Genomic DNA, 21664 nt, shown 5'->3' on the forward strand with positions numbered 1-21664 from the left:
GGGGCGGGTGACTCTTGTAGAACGGCACCCTTGTGGTACCCTCACTCCGTTCTCGCACCCTACGTCATTTTAGTTAAATCTCAACAACTCCTTCTCGTCATCCATGGTCAGTTCTGAAGAATCAACTTCACCCACCAGGATGCGCAATAGGCGCGGCGTGGACAAAAGCCACCTGTACCAGTAAGGCTTACTTTTAAAAGAGTTTAAAAAGCACACATTAAAGGTTAACCCACGCCTACCTAGCAAGGACCCCCATCCGAAATCCCGCTCCCCCGTTAATCTCTTTAATGAAAGGTGTCGAGGAGGGCCACTTCTGCCACCAGCACCCCGTCTCTCTCAGGTTGTATGTAATTTTAAAAAGCACAAAGAACTGGAGAGGCGCAATTACAGTGCGCACAACACCCATCCCCGCCAGCTCGGCGAGTCCGCGCGCCTCCCGCGCGCCTGGAGCGCCAGGGAAAGGGAAGCGTCCGCGCGAGCCCTCTCGGCAAAGGTGTGACCTTTTCTTGTCGCTTTCGCTGTGCGCCGACGACGTTCGTGTGTTACAGCTCCACAGAAGTTGGCTGTCAAGCGACTTATTGAAGATAAAGTCAGAAAAGTGTCGTGGGGGGGGGGGGGGATACTAATTTGTGCTATTTTCAGTCAGAGCGCAGCAATGAAAGCCGCGGAACGGGTCTTGTTTGTTTTCTCTTGGCATGGGTGGAGCTCTTCCGCCCCCTCTGTCCCTGAAATGGTTCGCTGTCGTCTGACACGTTCACCTCCTCCCCCGTCAGGGATGGAGAGCTCCTGAGTGCATTTTTTAAAATTTTAAAACCAAGGAGGAGGAGGTGTGGGAGGGAAAGGGCGAACCTCGTGTGTTTTTTAAGTTCCAGGGAGCGCTCTTTATTTTCTTTCCACACCCTCCGCCTGTGACCTCACCCTGCAGCAGGAGAGGGCGGGGGAGGGACGGGAGTGGTGCGAGAGAGAGAGGACTCGGTTTGAAAACAACACTCAGCTTCAGCAGCGCGCAGAGGACGCCCGTTCCAAGCCCCGGCCCGTCACGGCAGCCCCGGGAGCCCCCCCAGCGCAGACTGGACACCAGGGACCCCCGGTAGGTTTGTCAGCTGCAGGCGCGCCTGGCGGGGAGGGGGCGCACGCGCACCGGGTCAAGGGATGCCAACTGTTGCTGACTTGGATATGCCGTCGCCTGAAGATCCCTCTCCCTCATTACAGGAAATGATGGCACTGCCTCCAGTGAGCATTGTCTGCCATCAGCCCTGCGCGGCCCTGGAATATTGTGCAATGTTTACACCCCTGCTCCCGTCGTCTAGACGGAGTGTGTAGGGCTTAAACGTGGCAAGGTGGTTTCCTCGTGGAGTGGAAAGAAAGCAGTTTTTTTACTCTCACCTGGTGGAAGAAAGGTGTTTTTTTTACTCTCACCTGGCAATTATTCATGTTTAAAAGGAACGTCGTGTTATACTCCCACATGACATTGTATAAATTGTGAATGGACAGTGTCGTCACTTTTCTGTCCCAACATTTCGTCCAGGGGTATTCGGGACGGCTGGCACGCGGGTTTAAACCTGATTCGTAGGAAATAACCTCCTATTAGGAATTTTATTTGACGGCGTTGTGCTGTTTTTTTTTTACAATGTCTGCTTAGTGACAGGAACTTTTCTTTGTTGCATTTCTGCTTTGATCCCTGTTTCATTTTTCTTTTTTGTAGATAACCTTGTGCCAGCTTTTAAACTTTTTGGTTTGTGGGCAGGAGCCACCGGACAGAGTTTTGCAATTTTCTAAGATGACCTTGTACCTTTTTTATGCCGAGTTGATTTGGGCAAATGAAGGGGCGGGCCATTGCAAAAATAAACACCGGCATTTTGTGCGAAATTCACAATATTTAGAGGTTGTTAGAAAGAACATTCCTTGCTCTGTTCGCGCCTTTCACAGTTATTAGGATTTCCACACCATTTCTCTGCTTACAAAAACATCATCTTCCTCCCATTCGTGCCATGGAGGGCAGAATGTCTTCCAGATGTTTCCTCCATTCCTGATGATGGCTGTGGTCACATCTTAGAAAGAATGCTTACGAAAAGTCCTTCTTGGAAAGGACACAACCATTTCTGGTGTTGTTTAGTGAGTTCGGGGGTGTTAGATTGCCAGGTAGCTTTCCAAAGGTATTGTGCAGGTACGTGTGCTAGCTCCACACGGGTTGCACGCCTTTGTTTTCATTCTTTGTGTATGTTTATTGCGCGTTTTGCATTCGTGCGTGACGTTGGACGGAAGAAAGCCTTTATCTTTTTTATAACTTAGCGTGAGAGGAAATTCCATACTTTGGGTAAGGGGCGAGCCGAGTAAAATCGCTGCATTCTGAGAAAATAAAATCCCGCCTTCGAAAATGCAAGGCAGCTGTCGGAGTTTCCACTTAGAAAAAAATCTTGGCGAGATGTACCTCACCTAGTAAAAACATAGAAGAAAAACAAAAGCGCGCATCCAGATGTTGGTGTTTTACTTTTACGTCTGCAGAAATCATTTACTTTGAAATCTTCAACCTCCCTTTAATACAGTCAACGTTCTTCCGCAGCTGTATGGGCGAAGCACTTTTGTTTGACATGTGAATACTTTTGGGGCGTGTGTGGTTCGAGTTTCTTTGCGCGATTTTAGTAAACTCAGAGGCGTCTGTCTGGTTGAGCTGCTGCAGTCTGCGCTTTTCCTTGGCCAGTTTGCCCCCTACTGGAGAGAAGTATTTTTGCATGCGCTTCTCACCTGTCACATCTGGTGCTTGCTTTCGTCTTATTCTTAATTTACTGTGCACTGAATTAAAGGGGTCTGTCACGTGAATGCACGCGCCTTAAACTTTGTTCTAGATTAGAGAAAAGACGGAATTCGCAAGTGTTTTTTGTGGGAAACATCCATTATCAGACATTCCACATGTGATGTCTACCGCGCAGAATATTTTCTGCATATGCGTATGATGCATGGGGCGATATTTTTGAGGAAAGCAGGCAGTTATTTGAAAAATTCGCAGAATGTGTTCATTTTAGGTTCCCCGTCAAGTTTAGGAATTCAGAGGCCCGGCTGAGTTACCGAGACCAACTTCTGAACGTCTGTTTATTCTCCGGCAACACACAGTCTAATGAAAGTTCGCGGGGTCACGCAGCGGTTTATTTTTGTAAATGTATTTATCTAGAAGGTTTCTGTAGCCTTGTAGCTCGGCGGGTATTTCGGAGCGCTGAAGATGGTTACAAAATATACATAGGTTGCAGACTCACTCTGACATTGTGCCCTGTTTTGCTACAATTACTATTATTGGGGATCGTTCTAATTGATCAGGACAGTACTTTCTGTTTTTATAAACAATGCGTAATGTTTGGGAAACGAGATTGTGAGCTTTTTTAATTGCCTTTTTTCCAATTTCAAGACTTAAAACTTCAAAAACGAAGTTTGATCCCAAATAAAGACAGGGTTTGAAAGAATTGCATGCCAAGTTTATCATTTTGCATTAAACAGTACAAGTTTAAGGGCATTTTGCACCTTAGATTACTCTCACCAGTCAAGACATCGATGTGCTTCCCCCATCCCACAAAAAATAAACACCATTTCGTGTCGACAGATCTTTAAAATGCTATCTCTTAGTTGCTGACAGATATTCTTGTACAAAGAGATTGATTAGTCGGGTGACTCCGGCCCTGGGAAAGCCACTGGTAGCTTCTGACTGATTATAATGGGCTCCGCCGGGCCGGACCGCCATTCTGACCCTGGGGTTTTGCGGGTGAGCTGCAGACCACGAGGGCTGCTTTCAGAGCCCAGTGGGTGGCCAGGGCGTAGTTATGGAAGCACCCGTCCCCCCATCCTAGTCTAGGCCCGATGCTGTGAGGAGTTAGCAGTTCTGCCAGTCCTGCACGGTCAGCTTACAAGATCAAAGCCATTGGTGAATGTTATGCTATACAAATACCTAGTAACATAACACAACAGTCTCTGCACATTCAACAAGGGGTTTTCCCCATTTAAACAGCCCCAAAGCTAATCAGAATGGGCCCTTCAGTAGGAACGGCTCACATACATCTGTCACATAGCAGAGTTTCGGGGCTTTTCGAAGCTCTAGAAAATGTGATTTTCAAGCATGCATATTCAGAGGTCATGATCTGGTTGGAAGTAGACTTTCATGCATTATTCAAGCCAGAGGTAGTTTGTTCTAAGCACACAGAGCCCGTTTCCTGACATGATGTTGGCTGTACCGCATAGGTTGGTTCAAGTATGCACACTCAGTCTAAAATAATCAATGACTTGTAAATTGCACGTTTGCTAACCACATAAATTTAAATTTTCTGGAGTGTATACACATGGAAAACCTCTTTTCCACTGCACGTGGACATAATAAAGCATTATTTTAATCTATATTGGTTCCATGAAGTTAAATGCAGAGAACTCCTGCTACCTGTGTAGTGAGCAGGATTTTCAATGATTTTTGCCTTGGAAGCGCTTGGAGGTGGCAAATGGACCTCTGACTAGCTTTTACGTTCTATGTGGTTTTGGATCAAAGTGCCGTCAAGGTTTTAAAGGGTCACAGTCACTTCCACACAATAAGGGCCAAAATACAAGGCACATTTGTACAAAAAAGTACCTCCTTATTGTGGTGTATCCAAACCAGACGTTCGGAGCATACTTGAAAACTACATGCAAAAGATCCCCTCCTTCTCAATAGGTGAGAAGGCATTCATGCCAAAGGGGCTGCCCCTCTCTTTAATAGCCAGCCCTGACAATTGTAGGCCAGCAGGGGTATCTTTCAGATCCAGTACAATTAATATTCTGGTGTCTTTCTAAATCAAATATATGATAATGACCCACCTTGTGAAACATCTGTATTCGGTTCCATGCGGTACTTTGAAAGCTGTGCATTCAGCAATTCACAGATCCTAAAGTTCTGGATCACATCAAATTGAAGTGATAGCCCCCATGCCCATGGCCCTGTGCTAGAATGTGACATCAAGTAAGTAAGTAATTTATTATGCATAATTAATTAAAATAATTGCATATGGTAGTCGTACAAAAAAACCCACAATTTCTTAGTAATATAACATCTGTACATTTAAAAAAGAAATACTTTTCTAAAAATCAGAGAATATTATACAATTTTAAAAAGAGGAAAGGTTAACATTCTTAAAACGTGCAAGTAAGAGGAATTTGCAAATCATCCGAAGACTAATCACTGTTTCGTTAGACTAATAGCAAATCTAATTGGATGTTTAATCTTTTCTCTGCACAAATTCAACTCATATTTATTAGCAGGCAAAATAAATACACGTCTTAGACTTTGATTTCATGCAGAGTAGGGCTCTTTCTGGTGCCGGATTTCCTTTGGTGATATTTTGCCTTTATGCTTAATGTAGAGGCAACCGTCAGGTCATGTGTCACAATATCGTGGTCGAAATATCAACCTGTAAACATATTGTATCCATTATATCAACAACTACAATTAAGGAAATATAGACTTAATATTCTTAACTGCACATCTACTTACCATGACAATATGTTGGTAGTCAATATTATGCATGTCTTTTATTTGCTAGACTATATTTCAGCCACGATATAGTGGTATACTACCAGCCAAATATAGGAAATGCATGTTTATGTCAAGAAAAAATGCCAAAAGATCAACGTGAGACATGGTGCAAGGATCAATCAAAGAAAAATTATCTAGAAACACGGTTTTCAGCAAGCAGATTTCCTTCTTAAGAAATATGTTGAGGACACATCTTGTTTTCGACATACACACTATATCCATCTGAATCTTTTCTCAGTATCCATATCAGAAGAGGGACACAGAGGGAGGTTGCGTCATTGTTTGAGAGGAATCTGATTTCCTGGGAGGTGGAATGGAGACTTAGGGGCAGATTTACTAACAAGTTATGGATCATAACAAAGCAAGACAACCTGCTGCGGTGCGTTGCATGATGGAGAGGGCAGGAATGTGCCATATTTACTAAGATGTGATCCATCCCTGCCCCCTCCTGGCACTGAGTGCAGCTTAGCACCAACGCCAGCACCACTGTGCAAGGGTGCCTGGGTTACAGCCAGGATTGTTTTGGTGCAGGAAGTGTCTCTTTCCCAAGTAAATAAATAAAGATTTTTAACAAAGTCAAGTAAAAAAGTAAAATTCAAGGACAACTACAGTCAAGAGATGTCTGACAGTTTGGGTGCATGGTGGAACTGTGCATGGTTCTAAAAGCACCCGTTTATGCCTATATAACTCTGCCCTTGTGTCTCTGATGTTGGAGAGTTAGTTGGCATGGTGCCGGCACTGCTGCACCTCTCCAGTGATGTATGAAGGTAAATCATGCCTGCCTCAAGCTGTGGGTGGTGCACAAGAGCATACATGTCAATATGTGGACAACCGTTTCTAGACCAGGGTGAAGCAGCACACATGCCCTTATTTACAAGTAGTCCTGCCGGCAGTGTCCTGCCAGTTCTTTACTAACGGGGCAGGAACGATGTACTTGATTGTAGAAGGAGTAGTAAAAGCCTACTTGTTAGAACCATCAAGGCCAGAGCATGGCTAAAGCAGTATTTCTTGAAGCGCTATGTGCCACGGGCACAGGTCTGGTCCACGTGGTCTCCTGCAGCGTTTCATTCATGGTGGTAGGTAGCATCATGAACAAGTGTAGTATAGGGCAGGGGAGTAACGGAGGTCCCCGCACCCCTGTTCACCTCAAAGGGGGCCCCTTTGAGCTTGCCAGCTGCAAACAAAACACTCAGAACCAGCAAGGCAGTTAGGTTATGGGTAATGGGGCCACCTTACCTAGCAGGGGTGCCCCTGAGGTTTTATTATGCCACTTGTATAGGGAACTTGTGGCATCTGCAGAGTAACACTCTTCAAGGATAGGTCTCAACATCTCTGTGCTGGTGCACCCAACAGCTGTGATTTTGGAGGTAAATAAGTGTTCGTAATCTCCGCAGAGCTATGTTGTGGTTGCAGTTGTCTTTGCACCCTTGGCACAGAGGAACTCTCACCAACCAGAACATGTTGAACACAGAGTGTGGGGTAGCGGTACCCTACGTCCTTCGTCAGCACACAAAATATCAGCTCTACTTTGTGTCGGGATTTATCAAGCACTGTCGTAATAGATGGTTTCTCTGCATCATGGTTTCTACATATACTGAACTTTCCTTTTTAAAGCAATCACACAAATTTAGTGTTCTACAAACATAACTTTGGTTTTGATTCAATGAGGTATAAATATTTACGAAGTGTTGACTTTCTCAAAGATCCAAATTTCCTAAAGGAAGGAAGCAAAACAACTCAAGGCATACAGCTGGTATATGCCCGTGAGTTTTACCAGGTCCATTTTCAAAGCTTGTTAAAGTTCTTTTCAGTGTTTGGATTATTTGAGCAGCAGTAGTATAGTTGTTCCTACTGTAAAATTTTTAAAGCACTTCACTGTCTCAAATAGATGTCAGTATTTCTCACAGAGGTCTACTGCAGTAATAAATGATTTTTTTGCTAATGCCCCATGCTCTCTAGGAGTAGGGTTTTGCATCTGCTTCTCTCACAGTCGTGGGAGGAGTCCATCTCACATATGTTCAGCAATCAGAGTAAAAACGCTTTCTTTTCATTTTAAGTCTCACCTACAACTTCATATAACTGACTGACCGTGAGCGTCTCTATTTTGCAAAGTACTGGTTGTGGCATACTGGTTGCATTTAGTGCCTTTTCTTGGGCAATTTTTCAATGTCTCCTCACGAGGTGACCAGTTATTTCTTTGTACATAATTTACACTCTTAGGTATGTGAAGAAGGTTAACCTCATGCAGTGGCGGCCAGCTCAAATCTGGGGTGGTGAGCGAGGGGTAAGGAGGTTTAATTGCAAAAAAAGAAAAATTCACTTATCTCCTTGCAGCTCTGTCCCATGTCGTCTCTCCTCCGCCAAACAGAAAGCAGCTAGGCTCTCCTAAACCAATCACAGCGCTGCACTACAGCGCTGTGATTGGTTTGAGCGCCGCTGTTCGGCACTCAGACAGGACTTGGGGCCTGGGCATGTACTCCATGCAGGCTGTAACGCAGCCTGCATGGAGAACATGCTAAAGTGCGCATGACTGGCCGGCCAAGAGGACAGGTCAAAGCATCATGCGCACTTTAGTGTGCCCACCACTCCTCCCCTGCTCTGTCAGCAGAGCAGCCCCGCCCTCATGCTGACGCAGCAGGGAAGAATAAAATGATAGTAACATCACGTTATTATCAGTTTATCTTTCTTTTCCAGCAGAAGTGCGGTGACGCTCCTCCGCCTTAGCAGAGGAGCCATCCCTGACCTCATGGGGTTCATCCAGTGCTTCATTTTTGTTGGTGCTCGCAGGTGTGGGGTGCCGGCACTCACATTTAGGGATCAGGACTTATTTTCCAGGATCAGATTTTAACCCTGAGCAAAAAAGAGAAAAGCAAAACGGGAAGATTGAAGACGGGAGGGAAAGAAAGGAAAATAGAGAGATAAGGCGAAAGCAGGGAGTAAAAAGAATACGCATGAGTTAACTGAAGAAACAGGCTGTGTATGGTGGTGGAAGAAAGGGACAAGCGGTGGAATCGAAGTTAAACAGTCTAGATATTCAGAAACCATGTCATTCAGCAACCCTGGCAGAGGGCTTCCAAAAAACAATCAATTAGGCCATTGTTTTCATCTTAACATTAAGCGCGGTGTTGATCATACGGACTCTACTCCAGGGACATGAGGTCCAGTGGAGACGCAGGCCCCAAAGGTCTGACTGAAGATCCCCCACTTGGCTAATTTGTGTCACTTTGAGCAGGCCACTTCATCTCCTCATGACTCTGATCCTGTAATAGTGGGTTATTTTAGAAACAGACTATATTTATGTATTAAGTCTTGTATACAAAGCTAGATATTAACAATTTTGATAATTAGATCTGTGTATGGATTCTTCCCGTTAGGTGGAGCTTCTGCAAGCTTATGGGTAGGTAACTGTTCTTACATGTTCAAATATAGTGTGTAATCAACCTGCGTTTTCGTAATGAAGGTTTTTAATGGTGCAGTCTCCCGGTCGAAAGGCGATCTAACCAGAACAGGCATTGAAAACCCAATAGATCTGCCCTTAGTAAGCTTACATTATTTTGTGCAAGCATGCATCGCGGAAAATAAATGAGCAAAAAATATTAACAACTATAAAAATGAAGTAGAAGCCTTCCAGCCCACATACACCCGCACTGGCACTGAAGTGCACTCATTTTCAGGCCGCTGTGGACATGTGATCAGACAAAATGCCATCATTCACAGTGCAAGACCGCCAAAGGATGCAGTGCTTCTTGTTGTGTTCTGTGGTGAGTGTGAGCAATATGTGAATGGCACTTGGAAAGACTAATATATGAAAATGGGTGACCAAAATCACCTGCATATATGTTTGTAGGTTTAGGCAATCTGCTTTTTTAAGTTGAGCCATGGCAGCGCATGCGCTGCAAGGCATGCTGTATTCAGGTAGGGATTTGTAGATCCACCCATTTCCCACCCATCTTTTCAGTTGACTCCTGCTTTTCATTCACAAATAGGCTTAGTAGTCCCTCCTTGGTACCGCCTTATCTGCATTTGTAACCTCCCATGAGGACTTGAGTTGTTACACCGTCTGCTTTATCTAGTCTGTGAGCACTATTATCTTCAATGATTTGCCCCATTCAGCCCACTACGTGCTTTCCTACAAGTACGCCGCCCGCTTTTAATTAGTAATGGCCGTCCACTTTAACTATAGTAGCCATGCTTCTTTATTTATTTAGTTTGGCAGCGCGGTCCACTTTAGTGGCTGCACTACGAAACTTTTTTTTGCAGTGAAACCCCCCCATGTGCTTTTACTTACATAGATGCCGCGCTCCTTTATTTAGACACTGCTCGCCGTATTCAGGGAGCCGCGTCTTAAAAAAGGGGCACGGCCACCATTAAAGTGAAAGCTTAGAATGGGCCTCTTTTACCCCCCCAAAAAACATTTGTTTGTGAACACATTTTTTTTGCTGTAAAAGCGCCCCATGACATGCTTTCACTTTAATTGTGGCCATTGCCCTTTCTTTAGACGCGGTTCGCTGTAACCTGAATATGGCAAGCAGCGTCTAAAGAGTGGGGCGTGGCCTCTGTGAAAGTGGTCTTGCATTTGCGAGAGTCTGAGCTGTCTGCATTAGAAATGACAATGCCTTTTGGATATGTGTTCGTTTTGAAAAACACATAAATAAAAGGCATTGTCATTTACATTGCAAATGCTTGTCTGTGTGGTGACCCTGAATTTTTTCTCCTCTTTCTGGACACTCTATTTTTGCTGGCTTTAGAACTCTGTTTACTTTGTCTCTGCTAACCAGTGACACAGTCCTGTGCTTCCCTTTAAACATGGCTGAATTGGCATACTCCTAATTGATTTATTTTTAGTATATGGTACATGGTGTACCCAGGGCCTGGAAGTTAATTGCCACCTGTGGACTGCACCGCCTATTGTTCCATGCTACTGCAAACGTTAGCTAAATGCCTACCCTGTGTAGCTTGACTGTACAGTTTAAAAACTTCAATTCAACCTGTCAGAATGAAACATTTTGACAGCTCGAACAACTTGCTCTTTCAAATACTAATTAGTCACCCATACAAAGGCCTTGGAGCTCACAAGACAGGGTGCGTGGTATTTAAAAGTAGGGCATGTAGAAATTTAATGCTAACATCCTCAAAGTGATTGGCATCAAAAGCAAAGCTATTTTCACTTTTGCAGGACTAGCTGTCCCATGTAGGAAACCAGAGTGCAAATTCAAATACTAATACTTTATCTCAGTAATAGGCCAAATAGAAAAATAATTAAACAACCATTTTTATTAGTTATTATAAATACAGTTCAGTGATGAATTCGAATTTTTAATAAATATTCAGAAAAAGTAACATTTAGAAAGTTACTTTTTCCCTGCCTGAAGTTCCTAGAGGCTAAATTGAATTTGCTCTCCAACTTCTTTCAGCAAGGGATTAGCATCTCAATAGGTGTGAAAATAGGTGTGAAGTATTTCCCAGGAGCTACGCAATAGGTCACTGTAATTGACAGGGAGACCTGAATGGGCGGGAATGATGCCTTCTATCTCAGCAAAGGGTGCGGGCTGTAAACATCCTTTTTGAGATTACAGTGTCAAATCCAGTATGAGTTTCAAATCCTGCTTAACTGTTCTGTTAAATTTACATATATCACTTTGCAGCACACTTGAAACTAAGGAAACAGGATGCCAATAGAATTCTTGTGTATCCACTGTATGGTTACTGAAAAATACTGCTTTTGTCCTACCCGACTATTGTCTCTTAATTTATTCGGGGTAAAGTGGTCACTTCAAACTGAATTTTGGTGTTAGATGTGTGAGTACACTAGGATTACCATAGTTCACTCCCCACAAACACCCACAGCCCTCAAATCGCAATTTTAGTGGAACCAGATACTTTTGCCATCTTGAAAATGTCTGAAGTTTGACATAAGGCTGGCCTCCTTTTCAATCTACATTGATAAAGCAAGCTACAAGAGGCCTTTTTTGTAACTGCCCAGCTGACCAGTGGCAACTGAACCAGGACTGGGCCAGGATGTTGGCTTTGCCTGACACTCTTTGCATTTCCAAGTGCCTTTCCTGAGGACCTGTGGGCTTTAGAAGTGTACTCCTGTAGTGGATTGGGACTTAAAGGACTAAAGTTGTTGGCATTTGAAAAGCGCACAGTTTTCTATTGGTGTGGCATGGGGGTAACTCTGGGGTTTCTATTGTAAACTTGATTCAGATTCTGCTTGTTGCAAGTATTACATTCTGGCCCTTTTCTCAGTTTGTCGGCTATGTCGTATCATTGACCTGTGGAATACTGATTTTCAACACTATGGGCCCGATTCTGATCTCTCTAGTAAAGCCCTCCGTACAATTCGGATCCAGAGGGCTTTCCAAGCGAAAAGTACCATAGGAGTCCGAACGAGCGAGTACGATGCAGCCGTACGCTTACGGACCCGGTTCGTCCAGACTCCCAATGAACTCTATGGGAGCCTGTGTACAGGCGCGTACACAGGCTCCCATAGCAAAAAGGGGTGGTTGGAGAAAGGTGTACACCCTGTGGTGGGCAGCCCACGGTGCCCGCCACACTGTGCATGCCTGAATCGGGGGGACCCATGGACACACCCTTGTTACAGATTTGGATGGCCCCTGGTGAAGGGGGGTCTGCTACGGCCCCCCGAAGTACCATTCCGACAGCCGTTTCGTCTAGCTGAGAGCGAATCGGCTGTCCGAATTGTGCATCGTACCCGCTCATTTGGAATTCGGCTCCATAGCATGGCCTGATTCGGGTACGAACGAGTCGTACAGACAGGTTTGGGTCCCGGAAACGATTCAGTCGGCTCGTACGCAATCTTCGCGTCGTACTTGGTCGTTCAGACCTGTCTACGATTCAGTCGTAAACGAGGGCTACGAATCGGATCCGGGAAAGCCAAATCCGATTCGGAGGCCTTCCGAATGACATCGGAATCGGGCCCTATGTGTGCCCATAGAAGGTATTTTTAAATGCGTATAGGAATATTATGACATTATTTACACTCCACCAATCAACTAACATACATGAGTTGACTAGAGCAACCCTCACTAACATACATTATTTGACTAAAACAACCTTCACTTCTCTTTACTTCTCATAGTGTATACAAATATCTTCCTAGTGGACAATATAAGGTCAATAATGTTGTCAGTTGGAACCTTTTTTACTGATCGTACAGAGTGATCTTGTATTAATCTATTTACATTAAAACTGTGGCTTTTACACTTTTTGCTATAATATTTTGCTGATTACTATCCTCTCGTTTTCTAGTTTATACCGTGACTGAACTCCTCTCTCATTTTGCACAAGCAAGTGCCGAAACTGGATCTGTCTATGAGCGATATGTACTGTGGGTGTACAATTTTAATTTTTATACATGCAAATCCCCCTAGTTCAAAATATGTGCTCAGAGGAGGGGCAAGAGGTAAGGCAAACACATTTCTAGCTGCAGTGCTTATTCACAAAGGGATGCATCAAGAACATTTTCCTGCACCAGTCTGTACAGGACAGAAATGTATGGTATCAGCATCTCGAAATCTGGTACTCTGCTGCTGAGGGCATACATGACCAATCAAATGGTATGAAACTTACCAACTTCGAATAACATTTTAATGTGTGCGGGGAGCGGGCGGAGGCTTTGAGTGGGTTGGGCTTAATTCAGAGCACAACCCAAAGCACTTCTACCCACCTTCAACTTTTCTACAAAAAAATAAATAAAAATAAAAACCCTAAAAGCTTCCAGGCCTGCCGATGTCCTGGGGACGTTTAACACCTGTAATGGACATCAACTGTGTAGGTTCCCCAAACAAGAGCTGGAAACCCACAATGTGAAGGTGTTTCCAGCTCAGCTTTTGTGCTGTGTGTGTTGTAAAGCCTGTAGTATATTTCATTTTTATCCCTATGCGCTAGAAATGTAATTCAAGGTACAGATATACATAAACTCTTTATGGACCATACACATCAACGGTGCTCCAGAGGGAGAAATGCGCGAAGGGACAGGAGCCCTAATGACCTGAATGTACCCCTAAAATTGTACCCGCTTAGGTCATGGGAGCCAATGCATATTAGAGCTGTGGGGAGGCTTCCTCTGATGTGTGTGTAGGGTCACCCTGAGTCTGTGAGCGCAGCAACTCTGTTCACGTGACCTGATCCCCTCACAGCCAGCAGTCCTGATTGTGGATCATCGAGACCTGTAGGCTCAGTTTATACATTTGTCTACCCGCTAATGGGCATTTTCCCTCTTACAAATGTTCAGACATATGTTTGTGATCCCTGCCATTTGTAATTTCCATATAATTCTATATCAGTCTAGAATGGTGCTTTCCAGAGAGTGTCCTTCTCCTGCATTTTTTTCTCTTCTCAGGAAAGTAAGTATTTTAAACAACACTGGTCAAGTGTCCATGCAATTTTGCAGCGAGGTCTGACAATTTTACACTGCCATTGACAGTAGCCATTCAGTGGAAATATAATTTTTCAGTGGCCAGTGAGTGTGAAAAGCTGGATGTTCAGTCACTTCCAAAGCACATACAATCTGGTCTAAGATAGAAGCAAATTATTGGGTTCTCCTAATATCTTATTTTGTGGGGACATTGGAAATGTGCCCTGTTTCAATGGACAAAACATGTTTGTCCAGTTGCTATGGACACACCATAACTGTGAGGGCGTTGGGAGGATTGTAAAATCGAAAATGTCACTTCATCTGGTAACCAGCTGTACTCACCCCAAGATAGAGATATAAGGGGCTTCGTGGCACATTTTAGCACCTGTATTGCCCCCTACCTCACTTCTTTGCTGGGTCTTAGATTTGAGGAGTTGTATAGCTGAACATTTTCACTGCGGGCAGTTGGCTTTTTTTGGTGGGGTTAACAGCAGGAATATGCTTTCTTTAATTTTATTTAAACTGAGCTACGACCAGGCAAGATATCTCTGTTTTCTATGAGTCCTGACGAGTTAAAGGGAAAAACTCACTCCCACCTATGATGAGATAATTTGTTTTTAAATCAGCCTCTTGCATGAGTGTGAGTCAACTCTGCAAATTACTATTGCAGAATTTATTGATGGACACCAGTGTAACGACTGCACAAACTTGTCTCTTTAGCTTGTGTTTTATAGTTTCTGTCTGTGATCAGTTACTGTTTGTTAAAATGCGGAATCCTTGGGTTGTTGAAGAAAACTGTTTAAAAAGAAAACATATAGTTGCCCATAATAGGACTTGCATGTTGCATGCAGAATTTAAAATGTGTATGTAGTTTAGCAGACATGAAATACAATATTGCATACTGTACATCTAAACCTCAAAGCACTGCTCTGCTACTGAATTGTGCTCTACAATTTTCTGGCCGAGTAATTGTCATCTGTGCTCCCAAGATCAGGGCCTATGACCCCTTGTATCAATCAGGACTGCACCAACCTTGTTTAAAATTAGGAATGAGCTGAGCCCACACCTCCTTTAACCCCTTCCCCGCTCATGACGGAGCCGCTCCGTCATGAGCCACGGTTGCCGTGTGCTCATGACGGAACGGTTCCGTCATGTCACGGCCGTTGGCGGCCGCTCCGCCTACGCGGCGCTGTTTCCCCGCCTGTGCGGGGGGACAACGCAAATGGGCGGAGTCATGACGGAACCGTTCCGTCATGAGCACAGCTCAACCGTGGCTCATGACGGAGCGGCTCCGTCATGAGCACAGCGCCACCGCGCTGCCCCCCGCACCCCCCAGCGCCGCGGCAGAATTCCCGCCGCGGCGAAAGGGTTAAAGAACATTGCATTACCACATAGTAACAGTCCATTAAACCTCTCAGAAGTCAAACACCTCTCTGATAAATCATTGATTGCATCATTGCCTTTGACAACGCTGTGTTGTTTTTCTGTTAGGGATGAGCCATACATATTTCACCAAACACACAAAAGGGTATAACAGGAAGGCTTTCAGTAAGCTCTGGCACTCGTTCGGGGTAGTATTCCAACCCATCGTTCTTTTGCACATAGTGCCACCTCAGTTTGGACTCAGCCGTAGGCAAATCAGTTTTGACCCTGCTCCAATAAGAACAGTACAGCTGACCTGCCGGGCCAGGTCCTCCTGGAAACAGAACACCAGCAGCCCAGGAACAGTTTCGGCCTGACTGGGCTTCTCCAGTCAAGTGTAGCTTGGTTTAAGATACAATTACCACCTGCATACATTGAACAGTATTTTCAATGCTTTCTGGCCTATGTAGGTGATTTGATTCTTCAAATGCACTTGGTAATTGAGCATACCTATAGTTGATTGAGTCTGAGACCCTGAGTACAAGAAGAAAGTGCTCGTTCAATTAAAGCTCACATAATCCTAGTGTTTCGGTTTAGTAGCTCACAGCTGGAGGAACATAAAGCTTTCCTACTTGCATGCCACCTTAGGAGTCACACCTCATTGGCTGATAGTCTTCTGTGTCCTACACCATTTCCTACAGCACATATGTTTCGGATTCAGCTTGATGGTGGTCAGAATATAGTAATCTTTGTCTCCTCCTCTTTAGTGACTTTCCGGTGTGGATCTTTTGCATCATGGAGTTATTGGTTGTTCATTTCTCACGGGGTCCAGTGGGCACTTGTAGTGACACTATGCACTGACAGTTCATTCACATTTAGGTTTCACTGTCTTCACCCTTTTCTACAGGTTTTCGAGGTCTTCATGATAGAACACACACCTTTCGTTTTTTTGCATGGAGAGAAAGTAACTGATGATGATAAGTGGGTGTGCTAGTGAGTACCGACCAGCAACCCCTTGGTGTTACGACTGTGAGGTGCTTCCTCTCCTATTCCACAGTTTTTTATGTTTAGGTGGGAGTGGTCCGATTATATTGTATTGACATTTCTTATAAATTGGAACACCATGACACTTTGATTAGCGGTAGGGATCGCTTGTGTGAGGGAGTATTAAGAATACGGGTAACCCCTCTGGTGTCGAGTTGTTAGTATTAGGTGTCTAAATAAAGTCAGGCCCCTTGTTGTTTACAATGTGTTGAGTGGGGTGGCTTGGCTTTTTCTTCCCCTATTGCTCCAGTTGTGTTGATGATGTTTATTTGAACCAACCAAGTTATGTTTGACTAAACCTTATGCTAACCACCTTCGATGCAGTCCTGCTACCTATGATGTTGCAAACTGGTGACCACTATTCTTTGTCTTCTTGAACCTGGACTAAGGCACTGGGAAATGTTTGAAAACAGGATATTAGCATTCATGCTTGCATTGACTCTCTGCACATGGTGTCCGATGATGCCATTCACCACATTCGGTCTGGGTCTTGGATTTGCAATACATCTACGATGACTAATCATAGATTCCTTTCATGTGTTAAAGGAAAAAGTATAATTATCTGCAAGTTGATGTTTATGGTTTGCAATTTCCATATGTGATCAAAACTAATTATAAGAGAAATAGCGGCAAGTGATCCTGGCACGTACCGTTGTTGCTTTACAGTCATAGTGCCTTTCACTTAATGATCACTGTGAATCATGTGTACCGCTGCCCATACAAAGTAATACTGTTTGGGTGCATGTAATCCAATGGTACGGTACTGCATTACAGAACCAATTTTAGATTATATGCTCCAGTGACTGACCAATGGGAGTCATTGTGTCTACGGGGAACCACGAGGTCTGAGCGTGGCATCTTGGAACACTGAAGCCTGCCATTCCTCACATGTTTCAAATAGTTGGAATATTATCATGACCTTTCTTCTCGTGGGTGTTTGATTGCACATTAACCCCTTCCATGCCCATGACGGAACGGTTCCGTCATGAGCATCGGTTGAGCTGTGCTCATGACGGAACCGTTCCGTCATGGCCCCGCCCGCGCTCGAACCCTTCAGCACCGCGGGGGAATCCGCGCAGCGCTGAAGGGGTTAAGAAGACAAGGCCAGTCTGTTCATCAGTTGTTTGTGGATCACAAACACAATACTGTACATTCTTTTACTGTGAACCCACCAAGTGTCATATGCTTTCCCCACAAATTTCCCTCTTAGTTCTTCTGGGGTCCATGATATCATTGCATGAACATTTTTTCAAATTTGATGATCATGCAATAGTTTATTTTCAGGCTTGATATGGAATATTTGGTTTACCCTCTTTTGATAAGTAGGTGTGATTTTTTAAAATTTTATATTCAGACTTAAGCCTGATACCATCTAGCGAATGTTTTCGCCAAGTGCTTACTCTAATGAAGGGTGGCGCAAAGTTAGCAAGGGCCATTGACCCTGTACTTTGGACATGATGTGAAATGGTTCAGCTACCCCCTGGCTCACCTTGGGCAGACAATTTGTACTTCTTTGTTTTGTTGTTATATCCTTTATGTCTCAATATCATGTTGATGTCTGAATGTGTCCTTTGTCTCCACTGCTGTAAATTCACCTAATTTTAGTCATTTGTATGTTTTTAGGTCTCGCCTGATCCAGCGCATGGAGCTTTCACTTTTTCCGCCCGCGTCGCACGGCCAATGCTTGTTTTCCAAGCTTTAGCCGCGCGCGCACACAACTCCTGCTTCACCCCCACCACATATGGCATCTCGTGCGCGTGGCCAATGCTTGTTTTTATATATTTGTTGGGTCTTAAAAAACATCAACAATTTACTGGCTGCGCAGCACTGATGTGACTTACCCAAAGGTCAGTGCTCAATCACACTGCACGCAGACTGAACATGGCACTGTATTTTGGTTTAATGTCATGTTTAACTAAAATTTATGAAGAATATTAAATGGGCTGGCTAAACATGCTTTGGTCATTGCTACAGTGGCGATGAGATCGTTACTCCGACCTCAGAATTCTTTCCTCAACGCCATCCTCCTTCCCATGAATTCTCTGGGAGTTCCCTGCAGGGTCGTCTGACCAGGCAGTTAGTAATAATGCAGTTTTCATGGTTATTGCTGAGCTGCTGCACATCTTCCCCTAAACCTAATCTGATATACATCTATTTTAGAAAAGGCTCTTGAATTCGGGGAAGTTTTTTTCTGCTATGATGGGTCTATCAGGAGCAGAATAGACATTGCTGAAGAATTACTGGTGGCAGATGTGGTGCCGGCACACGTCCTGGAGAAGCCAGAGTTGCCGGAGATGGCTGATCTCGTGAGAGGGGGACTTGGAGACAAAGTTACTTCCGGAGTTATTGCTTTTGGTGGAGAGAAAGTTCTGGTGCATTCTGTTTCCCAAGTGCAAGGCACTTCAATTGGCAAAGCCAGCTTGCGTCGCGCGGCCAATGCTTGTTTTCCAAGCTTTGGCAGCGCGCGCACACAACTCCCGCTTCTCCCACTCCCCCACCACATATGCCGTCCCTCGCGCGCGGCCAATGCTTGTTTTTCTGTTTATTACTTCTATGTAATAATGGCGGCACCTGTGCTTTAGCTTAAACATCTTGGGCTAAAGTCGGGTGCTGAGATTGCTTCAAAAGCAAAGAAATAGACAATTCTTTACTTTTGAAGCAATCTCGGCACCCGACTTTAGCTTAAGATGTGCCGCCATTACTACAGAGCAGTAATAAACAGAAAGAAGCATTGGCATAGCCAATAGGTCTTGCTTTTGGGACCTTATAAGTATTTAGTTATGCAACTGTTGCATGGCTAAACACTTATAAGGTCCCAAAGGCGAGACCTATTCGCTATGCCAATGCTTGTTTAGTCTGGTGTTAGCCAAGACCTTTTGAGTGAACTAGAGTTATACGTATCATATACTTACTTGTAGGGGCTTTCAGCCAGGCCTCTCCATCCTCTGGTCTGTTATTGTGCCAGTCACATTTTTCTTCTGCTCACTGCAGCATGCATTGGGTGGTCACTGGCTAACTCCACTGTGAGTCATGGCATTCTGCTCTTCAACAAGGAGCACATCCACATACAAAATTGTACCCTTCAGTGCCAGGGACTACTATGGCAATGTGTGCTTTTCAAGACCCAAAATAGTTTTGCTTTCAGTCAGTGTTTTTGTTTGGATCGAGGAGGAGCCAGCAGCTTCCCTAACAACTAAGTTGTGCAAAAACAGAAACAATTTATTTTTTGACAAAGTCAAAAATTCTGACAGTGTCCGCCTGACCTACTTTTCCAATGCTTGTTTGTTTTATTCTTTGAGACTAAGGGGGGAATTCACAAAGCCATTTATGAGCACATGAAGAAGAACTACAGAAGTGCAATGTCACATACTCCCAAATGACTTTGTGAATTGGGCCCACAGAGAAATCCACTAACTACTATGTTGTGGTCAACAAAATGCCAGAAATGTATTTTCTTATATGTCTAACATACTGGAACAGCGGTGTGAATTTATCGTAGTTGTATGACTGTATGTGATGTAAGTCTTACATTAGGTGGTTTTCTGCCTGGGCAGGGCAACATTTTCGTTCCTTTGAATTAAGTTCATTGTTGTGGTTATCAGTGAATGAATGGATGAAATGCGATTTTAGAGCACACAGCTACTCCAAGGAGTGTCACGGCGCTTATTGGCCTGCTACATTTTGCGGTCTGACCATCTACTCATGTTTAAAAAGCAAGGTTTCAGCTTTTTCTTGAACAGTAAATTAGCATTCACTAAGCCTAGCTCAAGAGAGAATTTATTCCATGCTGTTGGGCCAAGATATCACTTGGAGTTTAATTGTATTCCTGTATTTGATAATTGGTGAAATAAATAATACATTATTTGATTCTTTGTACTAGTATATCATAATGTACAATGTATTCTAGTATATTTGTATTATTGGTATTGTCAGGAATCAATATCCACTCAATACATTTTTATCTCCTACATCTATACTAGAAGTATGGCAGTGTAACAGTTGCCTTTCCACACTTACAACGCCTCACCTGGTTTTGCCAGGCGCATATTTTGAGGTTTAAATAAGAAACGAAAAGCCATTGCAAGTGTTTGTGAATCTCTGTATAGTTACCACTCCATGGGCGTTGGCTTCATTTGCATTGACACTCCCCTCATACTCTTTGGGGAACACTCATTACTCTTCCAATAGGTATCACTTCCAAATACTGCCAAATATGCAAACACTGCAGACGTTCTGTACTCGTAAATTAGGTCAACTGTTTTAATGGAGAGTTTCAGAGATAGTCAAATATATTCCAGGTGTACATCACACATACACCTGTGCATCTCATGCGCCTTCATCTGGGAGGACCACAGCTGTACATCATCCTATCTGGACCTTTCATGGCAGAAATATAAATATCACATTTCTATCACTCGTGAACAGCAATCTGAAAGGAGATCCTCCACAAAGGGGATCCTCCACCGGTGTAGTGTCTGATCCTCCACCGGTGTAGTGTCTGCTGCTGATGAATCCACCTACAGCAACCATCCCGTAAGAGCTCAGTGTATAAACTGATTTTTTTTCCTAAATATACCACTATAATAAAAGAGTAAGCTATCCAAGCAAATGTTTATTTTTATCCTGGCTTGGCATATTGACCACCCGATCAGTAAATTCCTGTCAGGTTTTTGGGATATGCACAATGAGTAGGAATCGACAGATTGCTATGCGTCTTCTAGTACTGCTACCTACAATTTTCTCTGGCAGCCCTGAAGTTTCTCCTTTTGCTTTGCTTTGCTCCAAGAGACCTTTGTTCCTGTAGCTCCACTTCCTTCTCCTCCAGAGGACCTAGTGCTCCTCGGCTCCGTTCTTGATCCTGACTCAATAGAGGAAGAAGCCTGGAGTTAAAGGCAGAGTTCATTTGAAAGAACAATTCACAGGCAGACTGGGGTAAGGAGGAAAGCTTCTGTTCTTTCAATGATTGTCTGAGGATCAAGGATAGCCGAGAAAGTGGTATGAAGGTGGGACCGCGAATTAGGGTGGGGTGGTTGATATTTCTGTTCTTGTTTTGGATGGCTGTGAATGGTCAATTCTTCAGGAGACTTCCTGATGAAACTGGGAATATCGCAATCCGCAAAGACTCACAGCATGGAAACATCATAGATTTCTCTGAAATCAAAACGAGACACTTTTATCAGTCTTGGTGATGCTTTGATCCTTAAGAAGTAGTTCTAAATGTATCTCCATTAAATAGCTCAAAACAAATGAGGTGTGCCCTCTTACCGCCCTGCACCTTCACCAGAAGCATACAGTCAGTCACTCTCCCATTCCTCTAATAAACTCAAAATGTAACA

At 44.0% G+C, this 21664-nt stretch overlaps 1 protein-coding gene and 1 long non-coding RNA gene across 3 annotated transcripts in view; one reads left to right on the forward strand and one right to left on the reverse strand.

Moving 5' to 3' along the window:
* Window positions 1-795: 795 nt before the first annotated feature.
* Window positions 796-21664, forward strand: part of EMP2 (epithelial membrane protein 2) — a 114752-nt gene continuing 93883 nt past the window's right edge. Inside the window, exon 1 of one of the 2 annotated variants that reach the window (XM_085628302.1) lies at window positions 796-1090. The gene's annotated coding sequence lies outside the window, so the exon portion shown is untranslated. The remainder of the gene's footprint in view (window positions 1091-21664) is intronic. The other variant, XM_085628304.1, reaches the window with a different exon arrangement.
* LOC146789983 (uncharacterized) overlaps window positions 20566-21664 on the reverse strand; it is a 33746-nt gene continuing 32647 nt past the window's right edge. The window contains exon 3 of the long non-coding RNA XR_014969511.1: window positions 20566-21479. This is a non-coding gene — a long non-coding RNA (uncharacterized LOC146789983). The remainder of the gene's footprint in view (window positions 21480-21664) is intronic.

Source organism: Triturus cristatus, chromosome 10 (assembly GCF_964204655.1).
Source record: "Triturus cristatus chromosome 10, aTriCri1.1, whole genome shotgun sequence".
NCBI lineage: Eukaryota > Metazoa > Chordata > Amphibia > Caudata > Salamandridae > Triturus > Triturus cristatus.